Raw genomic sequence first — 17,016 nt, 5'->3', positions numbered from 1 at the left:
CGCAGTGTCAGCCGGGGCCGGGCCGGCAGGAAAAGCCGCGGCTTCCCTACTCGCCCGGGCTCTCGCTCAGGCCGCGCTTTGTTTGGTTTCGGGGGCTCGGCACCCTCCACCCCCACCCATCCCTTTGGCTTCTCGGCTCGCTCACGGACCCCGCGGAAGTCTGTTGGCCGCGGGGGAAGGCGAGCGGCGTGATTTCTCCCTTTTCTGCTGCCTTCCATGGTTTAGTCTGTCTCTTTCTAATGGTAGGTTGGGGGGAGCAACTGGGAGCAATCGGGCGGTGGGGTTGGCTGGGGAACTTGTTTTCCCCCATTTTTCTGTGTTAGCCTACCCCTTCCTGGGGAGGAGCGGGAGAGGGGAATCGGGGTGGTCTGTGGTGTTGGCCGGGGAACTTGTTTCCCCCGCCCCCCCCGTCCCTGGTCACGGGGTAGGGGGAGCAGCGACTCCTCTCCCAAGCCCACAATGTTTGCTGCGCAGTTTGTCTTTAGTTACAGAACCCCTGGGAAGGACCCGTTAAATCAAGACCTTTAAATAAATAAATATAGAATCCATCGGCCATTTCCAGCCCCCTCCCTCGTGTGCAGTGCAGTTACCCTCCCGCTCTATCGACACCCCCTTGCCTGTCCTCCCCTAGCGACCCCCCATGCCGCGGTGCTGCTCTCCGTCTCCTAGTGGGGTTTGAACGCCCCTTCCTTAGAACTGGCCCCTTGGGATATTGTGTGTGTGTGTGCGTGTGTGTGTGTGTGTGCGCGCGCGCGCATGTGTGTGTGTTGTGTCCAAGGCCTAGTGAAATGTGTCATTTGGACCCAACTGTGCAGCACTGTCTGGTAACCACCATTGTCTGAGGGCTGAGGCTCCCCGGGATTGAAATCCTGCTTTAGCAAAAATAATGTTCAGTTCTACTTGGATGACATGGTTATTTTGGGAGGTTTATGAGGTGGGGTGTTGCACCTTGGTCTCCAAACAACCATTCTCTTTATTAATTAGCTGTTCGCAGTAGTGGTGGAGGTCAGAACCGTATTTATGTGTACGGTTGTTGTTTTAAGGAGGAGAATTGTTAGGAGACATTTTGCGTGTTTTAGTTGGTGGATTAAGGTTAATTTTACATGCGTTGGTTGTCACACCTCCGTTGATTAAAGAGATTGAGATTAAATGTTTTTTTAAGTTAGACATTATTTCCTTAAAAACGGTTTCATTGTTGTACTTGATCAAAATATTTAACAAATTGAGGAGGGAGATGTTAATTGGAAAATAGTTTAAAAGGCTTTCTCACCAGTCAGTGTTAAAGATAGTCTTAGAGAAAGCAGTTTGCTATATGTTGCTTGAAAGAATGTGATGTTTCAAGACAGAGATCTTGTGCAACATAATTGGCAAATGTGTCTTGTTTCTTTGATACATTTATCATTTTGGGGGTAAATTTTAAAAATCTGTAGTCTCGTTATTTCCTTTCACGTATGTATATCAGTGTGTTTCTGATGTTCCATTCAAATCATGTTCGTCTTCTTCCAGAATTGGCGCTATATGTAGTACAGTTGACAAATATTTTTGAGAAAATAGTGACACTCGTTTGAAATTCTAGCATTTAATATTAAGGATTCTATTGCTACAGTAAGCTTTTTCAAGATGCGGTTAATAATATTAGCATTGGATCAAAACGTGTCAGGCAAACTTATTTTAGTCCCATTGTGTATTTTAAAATGTTTACTGTGAATTTTCATTTCAAGATTTGTGTGTAATTTCGAACTTAGTTGATGTAATTTTCTTTTGAACACTTTTATTCATATGTTCAAAATTATTAGCTACTGAGGTCTATTTCCATTTCTATTTGAAGTAAAGTGACTTGATTGTCGGCGGTCACATGCCAGAGTGTCAGTTTTCTTCTCACTGATGTCCATAAACTGTCAAAAATATTCATGAATCCAAATTTCAGTATGTACCCAACCAAATGGTAAATGAAATTCACTGTAGAATTGTTGCTTCTCTGCAGCTAGTAGAAACCGTTCTGGAGATTCTGTGTTGGCACAGAGGAGAAAAGAACTTTAGGGAAAATAGTATGAGTCTTAAAGAGGGCACATAAATAGCCTTAAAATGAATACATTAAGTTGCATTCGTAAACTAAAAGAATAAAGATGTTGCCAGCCACATGTAAAAATATGTTGTTATTTGAAAAACTGACATTTTAATTACATTTTTTAAAATGTCCGATTCATATAATGAAGAGAAGTTAGCTAAGAATACTCTATTTTGAAAGTTTTATGGAGTAGGCAAAGTGTCACTTTGTAGTTTGGAAAGAAAGGAGGGATTTTGTTGTTGCTAGTTTAAGAATATGCAGGTTTAATTATTACAAGATAATTAAAGAACTAAAGCTAAGAGTGTATGTGTGGTATTTTTGTTATTATTTGTTTTTTTACCTTTTACTAACTCTTAATGGATATGTAACGTTTGCTTTAGGATCTTGGATAGAGTTACTTAATAGTGGATCAGACAACTTTCCAGATAGGGAATCAAAGTGAGACTCACTGTTTTAAGACAAACTAGTTCAGACTGTATATAAAATCATTTTGTTTTATATAAAGATGCATCTTAGGTTCTTTAGTGGTAATAAAATAGTTACAGTATAATATGTTTTCAGGCAAAAAGTCTGTCAGAGTGGTCTCTAGCTGCTGCTTTGCCCACAGGTTAATTGGTATAAAAACTTCCTTGACACTGCTTTTACATATATTTACATAACACACGTGTGTATATGTGTGTGTGTGTGTGTATATTTGTGTATATATGTGTTTGTGCATACATTGTGTGTGTGTGTCTATACGCTTTGTCTTATCTATAATGGCCAGTGTTTGAAGAAGAAAAAAACTAGACCCTGTGGATTAAAATCTTAGGATTTTTCAAAGCTTTCCATGGGGGAGCATTTCTTACACCCCATGTAAGGAAATATTGGCCTGGATATTTCATGGAATGTTGTTTTCACTCATTATCTGAAATGATCAGCTATCCTAAGACTAAATACTAGCCTCATCATTAGCTTTTTTAATTTCTTAAATTCCTGAGATTGGGATTTCATGTACCACATTAAGCTAGTAGAATTGTGTTTTACAGGCCCGGAGCAGTGGCTCACGCCTGTAATCCCAGCACTTTGGGAGGTTGAGGCAGGCGAATCACGAGGTTAGGAATTCAAGACCAGGCTGGCCAACATAGTGAAACCTCGTCTTTACTAAAAATACAAAAATGAGCCGAGCATGGTGGCACACGCCTGTAATCCCAGCTACTCAGGAGGCTGAGGCAGGAGAATCGCTTGAACCTGGGAGGCTGAGGTTGCAGTGAGCTGAGATCACACCATTGCACTCCAGCCCAGGTGACAGTGCGAGATTCTCTCTCTCTCTCACACACACACACACACACACACACACACACACAAAAGGAAGAATTATTGTATTTCACCCAGTGACATTTTGGTAATCTGGTCCATGATTAAATGAAACAGTAGTGTGGGATTGGATTTTTGATATTTGTTTTGTTTTAAAATTCTAAAAGGAGTTGGCTTTTGCAACCTGTTCGGATTAATTTTATTGTCTTTATTGTAGGAATTTTGTAAAAATATTTTGTAATATTTTTAGACGTATGGGGAAAGCTTGCAAGTCTACAGAAGTGCTGTGTGTTCTCATCAGTAATTTTTAGTTGTTAAAATTAATTACTTTGGGCCAGGCGCGGTGGCTCACGCCTGTAATCCCAGCACTTTGGGAGGCTGAGGCAGGCAGATCACAAGGTCAGGAGATTGAGACCATCCTGGCTAACACGGTGAAACCCCATCTCTATTAAAAATACGAAAAATTGGCCAGGTGTGGTGGCGGCCGCCTGTAGTCCCAGCTACTCAGGAGTCTGAGGCAGGAGAATGGCATGAACCTGGGAGGCGGAGCTTGCAGACAGCCGAGATCGTGCCACTGCACTCCAGCCTGGGCGACAGAGCTGGGCGACTGAGCCAGACTCCATCTCAGAAAAAATAAAATTAAAAAAAATAATTACTTCGAACTGAGATTGCACCACTGCACTCCAACCTGGGTGATAGAATGAGACTCCATCTCAAAAAATAAATAGTAAATAAAATGCAGTTGATTACTTTGAATAGGTAATATTTCCACATAGTTTAAAATTCAAAAGGCCCTTTTGTACACCTGTCTCCAGCTACTAAATTCTCCTACCTGGAATCTAATAACTGTTACTGGTTTCTCATTTATTACCTTTTAATGAAAGATGAATTTGGGTTCTAGAAATAATCTTGACATGGGAGTTTTTGAAAATAGATGTAATTTTTTTTCTAGTTATTGGAAAAGTCACAGGACTGTTTTGAAGTGCTGAAAATTTAATTGTGATATTTATAGTTCAAGAAATTTGATGAATGCATTAATAGATTCTGCTATTCATTTCTACTCTGAACTAATCTTGTAGAATAAAAACCTAGTCTGTCTAATCCCATATTTCTTACCTATGATAATGGAATTACAGGGTTTTTTAAAAACTGAAATCATTCAGTACATATACTATTACATAAAATATTCCTAGTGGGGAGATATATATATACTTTTTTCTTGGTACTGTACTAATGAGGAATGAGCTATGTATTTATAATATGCAGAGCAGCCAGGACGCTCCTTGCTGTTGTAGTCAGGAATGCTAGTTATACTTTCTGTGGCATTGTTCTAGCTCGTGATGTTTTACCTTCATGGATCCTCTGCAGTCTTAATAGAGGAGTTCTGGACAACGAACATGATTTTTCCTGTTTTAGGAAGTAAGTACTGTGGGGTACTACTCTCTCATCTGTTGGCTAGCCCTTCCAAATGTATCCCATGAGAGGAGACAGTGCCACTCAACCTTTTGGGGGCAGGAAGTATGGGAGCTGTAAAAACAACCTATTTTTTCAAAGTTTGGAACTTACTTGAGGGATAGAAATAGAGTAGTGTTGCTGTTAGTGTTAAAGTTATGCTGATCAGGCCTAAGAGCTCTCCTTATCCTGCTTTTCTCCCTTTACTGGAAATTCTGAGAAACCCAAGGAAAGACCAACCAGCTTGGAGACCTACTAGTAAGGCAAGGAACCACAAGTAGTTCCTGATCTGTTAGTGAGAACCCCTGGTTTGAGTATTTTCTCAAGTTCCCCCACCGCCATTTGTTTTAACTTTGAAAATAACCAGTCTACAGTAATGAGCTGTTTCAACATGTGGTCTCTTACTGTCCCCCTATTTATCCCTGATATTAAAGTTACTCTTATTTTGTGTCTATCTTGTCCCACTTATCTTTGAAGTATTATTCTGTTGTAGACCTTCCAGTTCACTAATTTATCAGACCTTTGAAATACATTCTTATCTTCCACAGAATTCTAGTATGTGACTTTGTTGGTGAGGTATTCCCCAAATTGCAGTTGCTACCTTCTGAAAATAAAATTATGAAGATACACTATAAAGAATGAGATAGTATAATGTAAAGAGCTCAGAGTTAAAGCTAGCTAGATCTGGGTTCTAATCCTGACTACACATCTGATTAGCTATTTAACATTTGGTGAGTAGTGTTAACCTCTCAGAGCCTTACTTTGTAATCTTTCAAGTGGGGATAACACCTGCCTTATAGAACATTTGTAAGGATGAGAGCTAGTGAAGTACCTAGCACATGATTGATATTTAATAAATGATAGGTCTTATTAAAAAAAAAAGGATTGTATCAGCTGTATATAAAATTAAACCCAGTAGATAAAATTCAATCTGTATGACTTGTTATAACCTCAGAGAAATTGATTTGTTTAACCCTTACACCAATTCTATAAGGTAGATTTTATTACTTTATTTTTTAATAAATGAAGAAGTAGAGGCTCAGCTATACAACAATGAAGATGCATAGTAAGTAGCAAAAAAGAATTTCAGAATTGATTTGTATCACCTAATCTTTCTGTAAACAAGGGAAAATACCAAAATACATTTGGCAGAATGCCTGTATAACTTTCAGGGGATGCAATAACCTGGCCCTTGAAGCAGATCTGTCCCCTACCCTATTCCATCTGTCCTATTGGAGATGGCTACACTAGTCTGATGCTATAGATTGTTCACTTACCTGGTTTCACATTTTTCAAGTAATCTTCTGATTATAATTTTACCCCTCATGTGGATTTGTCTCAAGATGAGACTGTATTGATTGACCAGCGTGTTTTTCCAGTGTGTTGATGAGATCATTAATCACTCATTATGCAAAAAAGGGTAGATTTCCCCTGAATTACTCATAAGTTATGAATAAAGGGTATTAACTGGTTTTAGCTCATGGTTATAGGCTGAACTATTTCAGGAGGGGAAAAATGTGAGTTAAATTAGTTTTAGACTTCAGTGGCAATTTTGAGTGGTTTGTGGACTAAATATTCTTTTCTCACCGTAGTTTGGTGTGTTTGTTTATATGTGTAGCTTGGAGTTTTTATATATGTTTGTTGAACACAAGAAATGTGCTTAAACTTAATCCTTAGAAAATAGAGAAATGAAACCAACTAACTTCCTTTACATGATTTATTTCAGTTGAAGGCAGATATCAAAAATACTTATTTTACTTTGAAAATGAATGCATTAATTGCATTTAAAGCATTTTTAAACACCCCAAATAAGATAGCATGTTAAAGCAAGTGTGAGTTCAATATGTTAATTGCTTGCTCTCGCAGTTTCTAAAAACCCAGTTGTTAAATGTTTTGTTCTTTTTAACAAATGGAAGATCATGGGGCTATGTTCAAAAAGGGGAGAAAATTGTTTTCTTCCATATGGTGACTAAACCTTAAAAAACATTAAGGAATACTTTCACATCTCATGGGAGAAGAGGTGTCATTCATCCTTTTTTGTGTGTGAAGAGAGCTTTTCTATTTTCTCATGCTTAGAAATTATTTGAAGGCTAGAAATGGAGTAAGAATATGTACTTTTAGTTATTTTTCTGATAATAGTAATAATCTCATTTTTGCTGTTTTTCCCTAGTGAACGACACTCCTTTTCCAGATGGTTGAGTTGAACTGGGGCAAAATCTTTGTTGAAAGTTTTTCTTTTTCTTTTCTTTTCCTTTTTTTTTTTTTTGGTTTGAGACACAATCTCACCCTGTCACCCAGACTGGAGTGCAATGGTATAATCTTCGCTCACTGCAGCCTCTGCCTCCTGGGTTCAAGTGATTCTCCTGCCTCAGCCTCCTGCGTAGCTGGGATTACAGGTGCACACCACCACGCCTGGCTAATTTTTGCATTTTTTAGTAGAGACGGAGTTTCACCATGTTGGCAAGCTGGTCTCAAACTCCTGACGTGAAGTGATTTGCCCGCCTCAGCCTCCCGAAATGTTGGGATTACAAGCGTGAGCCACCTTACCTGACCAGAAGTTTTTCTTTGGTGTGAAATTAACTGGCCACTATGTGGGTTTGACTTTTGATATTGGTGTCTTTGGTACTGTAGTATAACCAACTGACTTGAATCAGTTTAGCCTTTGCTGATTTGCCAACTCTACTTGGGTTTAGATACAGTAATTCTTTTTTATAGCCAAGCATTGATTTTTCTATCTTGCATCCATAGTATATAACATATTGTATATAAGAACATGTGGCTTTATGAGATTCTAACACTTAGGAGGAAAGGGGATGGGGAAGAGGGAGAGCATATAACTATTTTTTATTCCCTTGTTATATTTTGAGATGGACAACATTGGCATGTATGTCACTAGTTATTGTTTCTTCCCACATAATTGATCATAACTTTTTGAAAAAAGAAAAAAACAAGTTTTAAAGAGAATTAGAAGTGAACAAAATTTAACCAATGAAAAGTAGTTTTTCCAGACTTCTATCATAGTAAAGAAGAAAGATCAAAGATTTGTTGAAAGAAATACAAGTTGGAGTAAGGCATTGTATCTTGAAAGCTAGTGTTTTTAGCGAAGTGTTCTTATGGTAAAGGAAATTACGGACTCGCTCACTTTTTTTCATATAAGGTCAACAATACATAAAAGAAGCCACTAAAGTACTTCATAGTTGTGTATGAATGACTGATACTTTCATAATTCTCTGAAAGATATTTGCATTTTTAAGCGACTGATTATGATAATTTATCAAATTTTGGTATTTTAGGCCAAGTAAAAGGGGGAAGCGAAGTCAAACAATTGGGCTGGGCATGGTGGCTCACACCTGTAATCCTAGCACTTTTTGGGAGGCCGGGTGGGGTGGATTGCTTGAGCCCAGGAGTTTGAGACCAGCCTGGGCAACATAGCGAAACCCTGTCTCTACAAAAAATACAAAATTAGCTGGGGGGTGGTGACCCATGCCTGTAGTCCCAGCTACTCAGGAGGTTGAGGTGAGGGGATCACCTGAGTCCAGGGAGGTCAAGGCTGGAGTGAACTGTGATCAAGCCACTACACTCCATCCTGGGTGACAGTTTTAAGACCCAGACTCAAAAAAAAGAAAGAAAGAAACAATTTGGAGAAAGACTTTTCCGGTAGGAGTGATGCTTCAGAGGCAAATAAGGTATTGGGGAGGGGGAAGGTAGAGCAGGGGGAGAGTAGAGGATTCCTGCCAGAATCACTTAATGTTACATGTTTATTTCTTTTCCTGATCTTTTTCTGACTTTTAAATTTTTCTCTTGAAGTTTTACTTTTTAAAAAATACTGAAAAGACTAATTTTGGGTTGAGGATTGTGAGGGAGAGAAGTAGAGTATGTATGGATCGCTTGCTTTAGCAACAGTTGTTTGAATTAGAAACAGTCTGTAGTTTTTAGAAAATAAATGGCTATATACATTTACAACTATATAGTTACGGCCGGGCATGGTGGCTCACGCCTGCAATCCCAGCACTTTGGGAGGCCAAGGTGGGTGGATCACGAGGTGAGGAGTTTGAGACCAGCCTGGCCAACATGGTAAAACCCCGTCTCTACTAAAAATACAAAAATTATCCGGGTGTGGTGGCAGGCACCTGTAATCGCAGCTACTCGGGAGGTTGAGGCAGGAGAATCGGCTGAAAACGGAAGGCAGGGGTTACAGTGAGCCCAGATAGTGCCACTGCACTCCAGCCTGGGTAAAAGAGCGAAACTCTGTCTCAAAAGCAACAACAGATCTATATAGTTATTTAAATTGTGGGAATAATTTCTATTAATCTTCTTTAAGCTTTTAATTGAAATATATAAGTTCACAAATCATCAGTGTACAGCTTACTTTTCATGAAGTGAACACATCTGTGTAACCAAAAACACCTAGAGCAAGGAATAAAACACTACCAGTAACCCAGAAGTGTCCCCCTTGAAGGGCCTTCCTAGACACTACTCCCAACCCCATCTTTCTGATTGCTTGGATTACCTGTACCTGTTTCTGAACTTTATGTAAATGTAACCCCCCAGTATGTACTCCTGTGTGTCTGACAGAATTCTCCCTTAATATTTGTTGTGAGCTTCATCCACATTGTTGCTTGTATCATTAGTTTTTTCATTGTTCATTCTTGTTGCTGTTTAATATTATATTGTATGAGTATACTACAACTGATGGACATAGGATTGTTTTTGTGTTTGGCTGTCAGGAGTAGTGCTACTGTGAGCATTCCTTTTTTTTAAAATTTAATTTTTCTGCATTTTTTTCTTTGCATATGTGAGCATTCTTACATACTTGCCACATTCTGTATGAGTTTTATACCTCAGCATATACCATTGTTGGTATTTTCTCAAAGACAGAATTTCTATTTACTTTACAAGAAATGGAAACTAAAACAACTTTAAGGCATATGACTATGGCATATCATAGTTATGTTACTAAAATAATCAACTGGTAATTATTTTATTTTAAATATTGGTGTTTTTCTTGAGTCTCTTGGTATCCTTTAACAGTTTAGTCTTGAGGCTTACAGTGTTAACCTTTTCCACAAAATACAGAGGAGGAGACTGTCATGTTCTTTTCCATTTTCATTTTTTGCAGATGGCCATATTTGTTATTTAAACATGCCGGGTTATTGTAAACACTGTTTTTGTGCTAAAATTTTTTATCCACAGATTTGATTCATTTAAACTTTGGACAAATAAACATTTAATAGTTCTTTTAATTTTAAGTGTTTGCAAATAGACAGTCAAAATCTAAGGAACTTTTTTCCCACTAGTCAGAAAGTTTGTTCACTAACTTGATATCACTTTGATTTCCCACCAAAGATTGTAGGTTGGGTTGCTTTGAGGAGGGGAAGACATCTTTTTTGTATTTAAGAATTTAAAACAATATTGTGGACTTTAATATGTGATTCTGGGCCTTCATTCCGAAAACTTGCTTCCTTTTGCTGCTGAAGTGGTGATAAGTAATTTTGTTTCTCCACTTAAGTTTGGAACCTGTTTCTTACTCCTTTAAAGCTTATCTCTTTAACTCTTATGAAAATATTTTGCCATTATTTGGACAGTTCTTTCATTTTTAGTTTCCTCGTATTCTTGACTACCCTTTATTGTTTTACAGTAAGCTTATTTTAAAATTGTGAAACTTTCACAGAAAAGTGGGGGCACATTTTGCCTTTAGAGATGTTTTTCTGGTCCTTGACTGCACCTTTCCGTTCCTGGTGTATAGGAGGAAGGTGAAAAAGTGCCTTTGCCCAGCATCCTTGATAAGTTCTTCAAGTGAAAGCTTGTACTAAAGTGCTAGCGGTATATAAACTTGTATTCCTCGTGATACAAATATCCCCTGAGAATGACAGATGGGGCTCTGTTCATCAGGAACTACTTACTTGAAATTGATGATATAGTAGCCTTAGATAACAAAGGAGGAACATTTCATTATTTCACATTTGCTCTTTCAGCACTTAACCAGTCCAGTGTTAATGCTAACAGTTGATCTTTCTTCCACAAAAAGCATTGTGGAGGAGACTGCCCTTGTTTTCCATTTTCTTTTTTCAACACATAGCCACATTTGGTAAATGTTGCCATTTACTGAACATTATCCCTAAGTTTGGGGACAAGGAGCCTGAGCTTCAGGGTGACTTTTATGTCTTCCGTTTTTCCAGAGTGGTTTCTTAATCTTATTTCTAAATGAGAGGATTTTTTAATAAGATGACTTCTGAGGTGCTCTAAAATTCTTTATCATTTGGGTTGCCAGCGTAAATCAGCAAGGTTTGAATTTGTTAGCTTGTTACCACACAAACGTAGTTCTTGCCCTTGTGGAACTTAAAATTAAGAAACTGAGTTTAAATAAAATTTGAAATTAGTATGAAGTGCAAGTGAGCTTGTTGGTCTTATTTTCATTGTCTTCTGGTTTTTCTTCTAAGAAGTAGAAATCAACTTTTATATTGAATAGATTCATAATTTATCTCCTGAGCCAGCCCATGTTTTTCTGCCTGATTAAGATACATACATATTTCTAAGGATAGAGATACATAGATCTGTCTATCCTCATATCTCCAGTATGTGTATATATATGCACATACACAATGTTTTATAAACACTGAAGTTTCATTTATAACCTTAGCCTTAGACTGTTTGCAAGACCAGCAGAGTATGTTAAAAGAATTTTCTGTGAAATGTTAATAAGATGAAGGCTTGTTATGACCCCCAAAGTCTGGTATATGTTCTGTCATTTGTTTATTTATTTTATTTTATTTTGTTTTGAGAAAGAGTCTCACTCTGTCATCCAGGCTCAAGTGCAGTGGTGCAACGTTGACTCACTGCAACCTCCACCTCCTGGGTTCAAGCAGTTCTCGTGCCTCAGCTTCCCGAGTAGCTGGGATTACAGGCGCATGTCACCAAGGCTGGTTCACTTTTTTGTATTTTTAGTAGAGATAGGGTTTCACCATGTGGGCCAGGCTGGCAGTTATTTAGTGAATTACCTTTGGACCACACTTCAAAAGTTGTTACAGCCTAGCGATTATGTTATAGCATTTTAATGTAAGTGACTTAAAAAAAAAAGTCTAGATAAGAAAGTTAACTGCAGAGTTGTAGTAATTAATCTTGTTTTTGTGGTATTCGCTTTTTTCATTATATTCATTGTTTTGGCTGTTATATTCATTGTTTTAGCCGTGTATCTAGAAATTGAAGGTAGGAGGACAGGTTTAAATTATACCTTGCTAGAATCTAAGCACCTCAGTTGCAAAGATAAAATAACACTTTGTTTCCTCATAAGCGTGTTTAATCCCACATAGCAAGTAGTAGTTGTAACTCCCGGGATGCCTTTATGAATCTTTCTGATTCTGCATTGCAGCATGTCACAGGAAACCTGTACTCTATTTCTTCATCATGTGAGAACTTTGTAGCTGAAATATCTAGAGTTGAAAAACTGGGCTGGAAGATCTGGATATAGGGAGCTCGACCAGAGTCTGTAAAGTTAAGTCCCTGGTTTTAGGGGGCTAGGGAAGTGTTACGTACCAAAGACTTGCGTTAATAACACATACAATGAAACTGGGAATATATACCCTTTTGGGTGAAATGTCTAAAAATTTTTGGTGAAATGTTAACTAGTGTCTTGGGATGGTGGTGTTGAGTTGATTTTTGTTATTGTTTTACATTACTTTGCTTTTCAAATACTGCTTATGGAATCTACAGGGAGGGAGTCTTCGTGACATTGTCTTTGGCAGTGATTTCATGGATGTAACACCTAAAGGATAGGCAACAAAAGTAAAAATAGACAAGTGAGACATCAAATTACAAAACTTCTACACAGCAAAGGAAACAGTCAACAAAGTGAAAGGACATCCTATGAAATGGGAGAAAATATTTGCAAACCATATATCTGATAAGGAGTTAATCTCCAAAATATTTAAGGAACTTCGGCAACTTAGTGGCAGAAAAACTAATAACTTATTTGAAAATGAACTAAAAACTTCAATAGACATTCTCCAGAGAAGACATACAGATGGTAAGCAGGTATATGGAAACAGCCTCAACATCATTAATCATCAGGGAAATGCAAATAAAAACCACAATGAGGTATCTTCTCACCCCTATTAGGATGACTGTTAAAAAAAAACACAAAAGACAAGTGTTGGTGAAGATAGGGAGAATCTGAACACCTTACACACTGTTGGTAGAAATGCAAAAAGGTGTAACTATTATGGAAAACAGTGTGGAGGTCCTCAAAAAATTAAAAGTAGAACTACCGTATGATCCAGCAATTCCACTTCCAAGTATTTATTCAAAAGAAATGAAATCAGGAACTTGAAGAAATATTAGCACTCCAGTGTTTATAATAGCACTATTCACAATAGCCAAGATGTGGAAACAGCCGACAACATGTCCATTGACAGTTGAAGAAATAAAATGTGGCATATAAATACAATGGAATGTTATTCGTTCTTAAGGAATTCTGCAATGAAATAAGCCAATCACAGACCAATATTGCATGATTTCACTTAAATGAAGTTATCAAAAATAGTCAAATTTATAGAATCAAAGAGTCGAATCGTGGTTGCCGGGGCCAAAGGGAGGGGAGGGGGAAATGGGGAGTTACTAGTCAGCAGGCATGAAATTTCAGTTAAGCAGGTTGAATAAGTTCCGCTGTACAATATTGTACCTGTGGTCAACAGTACTGTATCGTACACTTAAATATTTGTTAAGAAGGTAGTATTCATGTATGAGAATAAAGTAAAACTAAAAAGTAATAATTTGGCAGTGGCTCATGCCTGTAATCCCAGCATGTTGAGAAGCAGAGGCAGGAGGATCGCTTGAGCCCAGGAGTTTGATACTAGTCTGAGCAACATAGGGAGACTCTGTCTCTACAAAAAAATTAAAAAACAAAAATCCCAGTGTGGTGGCACATGCCTGTGGTCCCAGCTGCTGAGGAGGCTGAGATAGGAGGATCACTTAAGCTCTAGAGGTCAAGGCTTCAGTTAGTTATGATAGCACCACCGCATTCCAGCCTGAGCAGTAGAGCAAGACCCTGTCTCAATAATAATAATAATAATTTTCTTTTTTTTTTTTAGACGAGGTCTCGCTCTGTCGCCCAGACTGGAGCTCAGTGGCACAGTCTTGGCTCACTGCAACCTCTGCCTCCTGAGTTCAAGCAGTCTCCTGCCTCAGCCTCCCAAGTAGTTGGGATTATAGACGCCTGCCACTGTGTCCAGTTAATTTTTTGTATTTTTAGTAGAGATGGGGTTTTGTCATGTTGGCCAGTCTGGTCTCAAACTCTTGACCTCAGGTGATCCACCCACCTCAGTCTCCCAAGTACTGGGATTGCAGGCATGAGCCACTATGCCCTGCCAATAATTTTATAATTCTGATTGTGATGTGAACTCATACTATTTGATTGATGACACAGTCCATATGTAGGGCACTTAAAATTTGAATAAAAGCTAAAATGTTACATATTTTTAATGCTGGAAGTGTGCTTTAAGTGCTTATTAATTTATAGACATTTGTATTTTTATTCACAGCAACTTGAGGATGATAATTGACTGTTACTTCTAGTAAATGAGGATAACTGATAATCAGGAAGTCAGTTCAGAATTAAAATTAGGCCATGCGCTGTGGCTCGTGCGTACAATCCTAGCATTTTGGGAGGATGAGGTGAGAGGGTCCCTTAAGACCGAGAGTTCAAGACCAGCCTACCAACATACTGAGATCCTGTCTCTGAAATAAATAAATAAATTAAATGAATAAATAAAATTCACCTGGCCTGGGGTGGCATGTACCTGTAGTCCTAGCTACTCAGGAGATTGAGGCAGGAGGATTGTTTGAGCCCAGGAAGTTGATATTTGGGACTCTGAACCAGTGATTCTGTCTTTCCAGGATAAGTTTGTGACTATAGCATAAAATTCCTTTTGCATCAGATAATTTGATTATAGTAGTAAATACGTACAAATATTTTGCTCACATGCCTGCTGAATGATGGAAGATGGAAAATTTAGTGTGCAAATGAACTGGATAATTAGAAAAGAGGAATTTATTGTTGATTGCAACAGGTGGCTATTTTTTCTGAAGGTACCCTAGTGGTGTGGACTCACATCTGTTTAATAATTTTATGTGGGGAATATTTTCTCTTCGTAAAACTTGAGATTACCTGTGAAGGAATTAGTGACTGTCAGTTTATTAAGTGTTGAAACAGATTGCTAAGGGAAATAATTTCATCATTATTGGCTAAAAAAGAAAAAAAAACACTTCTTACTTTCTAAGAGGATTTCTAAGAAGAACGTGTTTGGGAATAAATAGGAACAATTTTTTTAAAAATGTAGGACTTTGAAATGTAAATTTAGTTCTTAGATTTTTAATCGACTCAGCTCACATTCACTTGATTAGTTGTCTGACCATCTTACAGGCTTCTTATAAACCTAAACCAAGAGAAAACAAGTGTTTTCCTGAGAAAACATACTAAAAAACCTTCATTAAATGAGATCAACTACATTTTGTTGCTTTTTTTTTTTTTTTTTTTTTTAGTAGAAGCTACTGATGTAGTTAAGGAAAAATCAGTAAGTATAGATTCTAGGGAGCAGTCTGCATGGTTTTATGAAGAGCCGATCACAGATGTATTTAATGTATTTGTCTGAAACAGTGACTTTTAGTAGCTGAAGAAGGAACAAGAACAACATAACTGGATTTAAACAAAGCTTTTGTTTTTTCATGAAGCAGTCATATTGGTGTTATGTCAGTTGGGGGAAATTTTTAAAAGTTATGTTATATGGAAACTATAACTTACTAAAAAATAGCGCTAGCCATTTGCACATAGACACTTAGTGAATGATTGTTTTCCTTCATCTTTCTTCTCTAGTCCAAGGTGTGTTCATATAATTACTTATTTACATTATTGAGCATATTAAATATATTCATAGATGCTTTAAAACTGGATGAGGTTAAGTACTCAACCAAGAACAAATCAAATTACTTTGAATAACCTGTTAGAAAAAAAAAGCCGATGTGTTTTAATCTGTGTGGAAACAAAAAAAATGAGCAGACTCTTCAAACTAGCTAGCTAGGACCAAATATAGCAGATAGGGGCTACAGTTGAGGTTCTGAAGTGTGTGTGGTGGGGGTGCATGGGTGTGTGTGAACACATGATACTGTATCATAGCAATAACATTTGTAAAACATTGCAGTGGCTGAAAAACTGTCTAATAGGAAATTTAAAATGTTATTCCAAAGAGGAACAAGCCTAAAAGTAAGTTAACCTTTCAGAGTGGTTGAAAGTAATTTTTAAAAGAAAAAGGTTGCTCAGCTATTTTTTTCGTATTATATGCTCAAAAGATAGCTAAAGAAAATGAATTTAAATTATTAGACTGATAAAGAACTTCTGGTAAATTCTAAAATGGGGCACTAAAGAAGATTATATCCTTTCTTTTTTGGTGTCAGCTTAGTTTAGATACTTTAAAATTATCTTGGAGATGTTAAGTAAACTAGTCAGGAATGGTATTACAGAATTTTGAAATAGAAGGAACCATTGTCCCAATTCTTGAGGTGTGTTCAAAGTGATGTTTGGATTTAGAGCCCAAGTCTCCAGATTCCCAGTCAGTAATGATAATGTTACCTGTTCTTGTTCCAAAATTGTATCATCATCCTAGTCATTTTTCATTTTAGTGAATTGTTGGACCTGTTGATCTGTTTATGGTTCCAAGGGATAGATGGGAGCATGGAATACTCTCTCAAAATAAATGTGTAAGTGCCAAGTGAGCGGTATAGATCATGAGTGCCTGGCACCCTAGAAAATTTTAATTAAGTGAATTAAAGAATACAGATATATGTATCTTTTATTTTTTAGGGATCCCCCCTCAGATAAGGTCTTACTCTGTCGCCCAGCAGGAACACAGTGGCACAGTCACTGCTCTCTGCAGCCTCGAACTGCCAGGCTCAAGAGATCATTCTGCCTCATCTGCCCCAGTAGCTAGGACTACAGGTGTGTTCCACCAAGCCCGCTAATTGGCTTTTTTGAGACAAAGTCTGTTATTCAGGCTGGAATGCAGTAGCACAATCTCGATTCGTTGCAACCTCTGCTTCCCAGGCTCAAGTGATCCTCCTGCCTCAGTCCCCCCGGTAGCTGGGACTACAGGCATGTGCCACCACACCCGGCTAATTTTTGTGTTTTTTGTAAAGACAGGATTTCACCATGT

General features: G+C 37.8%; 1 protein-coding gene across 2 annotated transcripts in view; it reads left to right on the top strand.

Annotated features, from left to right (window-relative positions):
- The first annotated feature begins 132 nt into the window (after positions 1-132).
- FBXO11 (F-box protein 11) overlaps positions 133-17,016 on the top strand; it is a 119,476-nt gene continuing 102,592 nt past the window's right edge. Inside the window, exon 1 of one of the 2 annotated variants that reach the window (XM_011981587.1) lies at positions 133-242. The gene's annotated coding sequence lies outside the window, so the exon portion shown is untranslated. Of the gene's footprint in view, positions 243-15,976; positions 16,071-17,016 lie in introns of those variants that run through there. The other variant, XM_011981586.1, reaches the window with a different exon arrangement.

The sequence above is a fragment of the Mandrillus leucophaeus genome, unplaced genomic scaffold (genome assembly GCF_000951045.1).
Source record: "Mandrillus leucophaeus isolate KB7577 unplaced genomic scaffold, Mleu.le_1.0 Scaffold229, whole genome shotgun sequence".
NCBI classification, from domain to species: domain Eukaryota; kingdom Metazoa; phylum Chordata; class Mammalia; order Primates; family Cercopithecidae; genus Mandrillus; species Mandrillus leucophaeus.
This window is presented reverse-complemented; position numbering and strand designations above follow the sequence as displayed.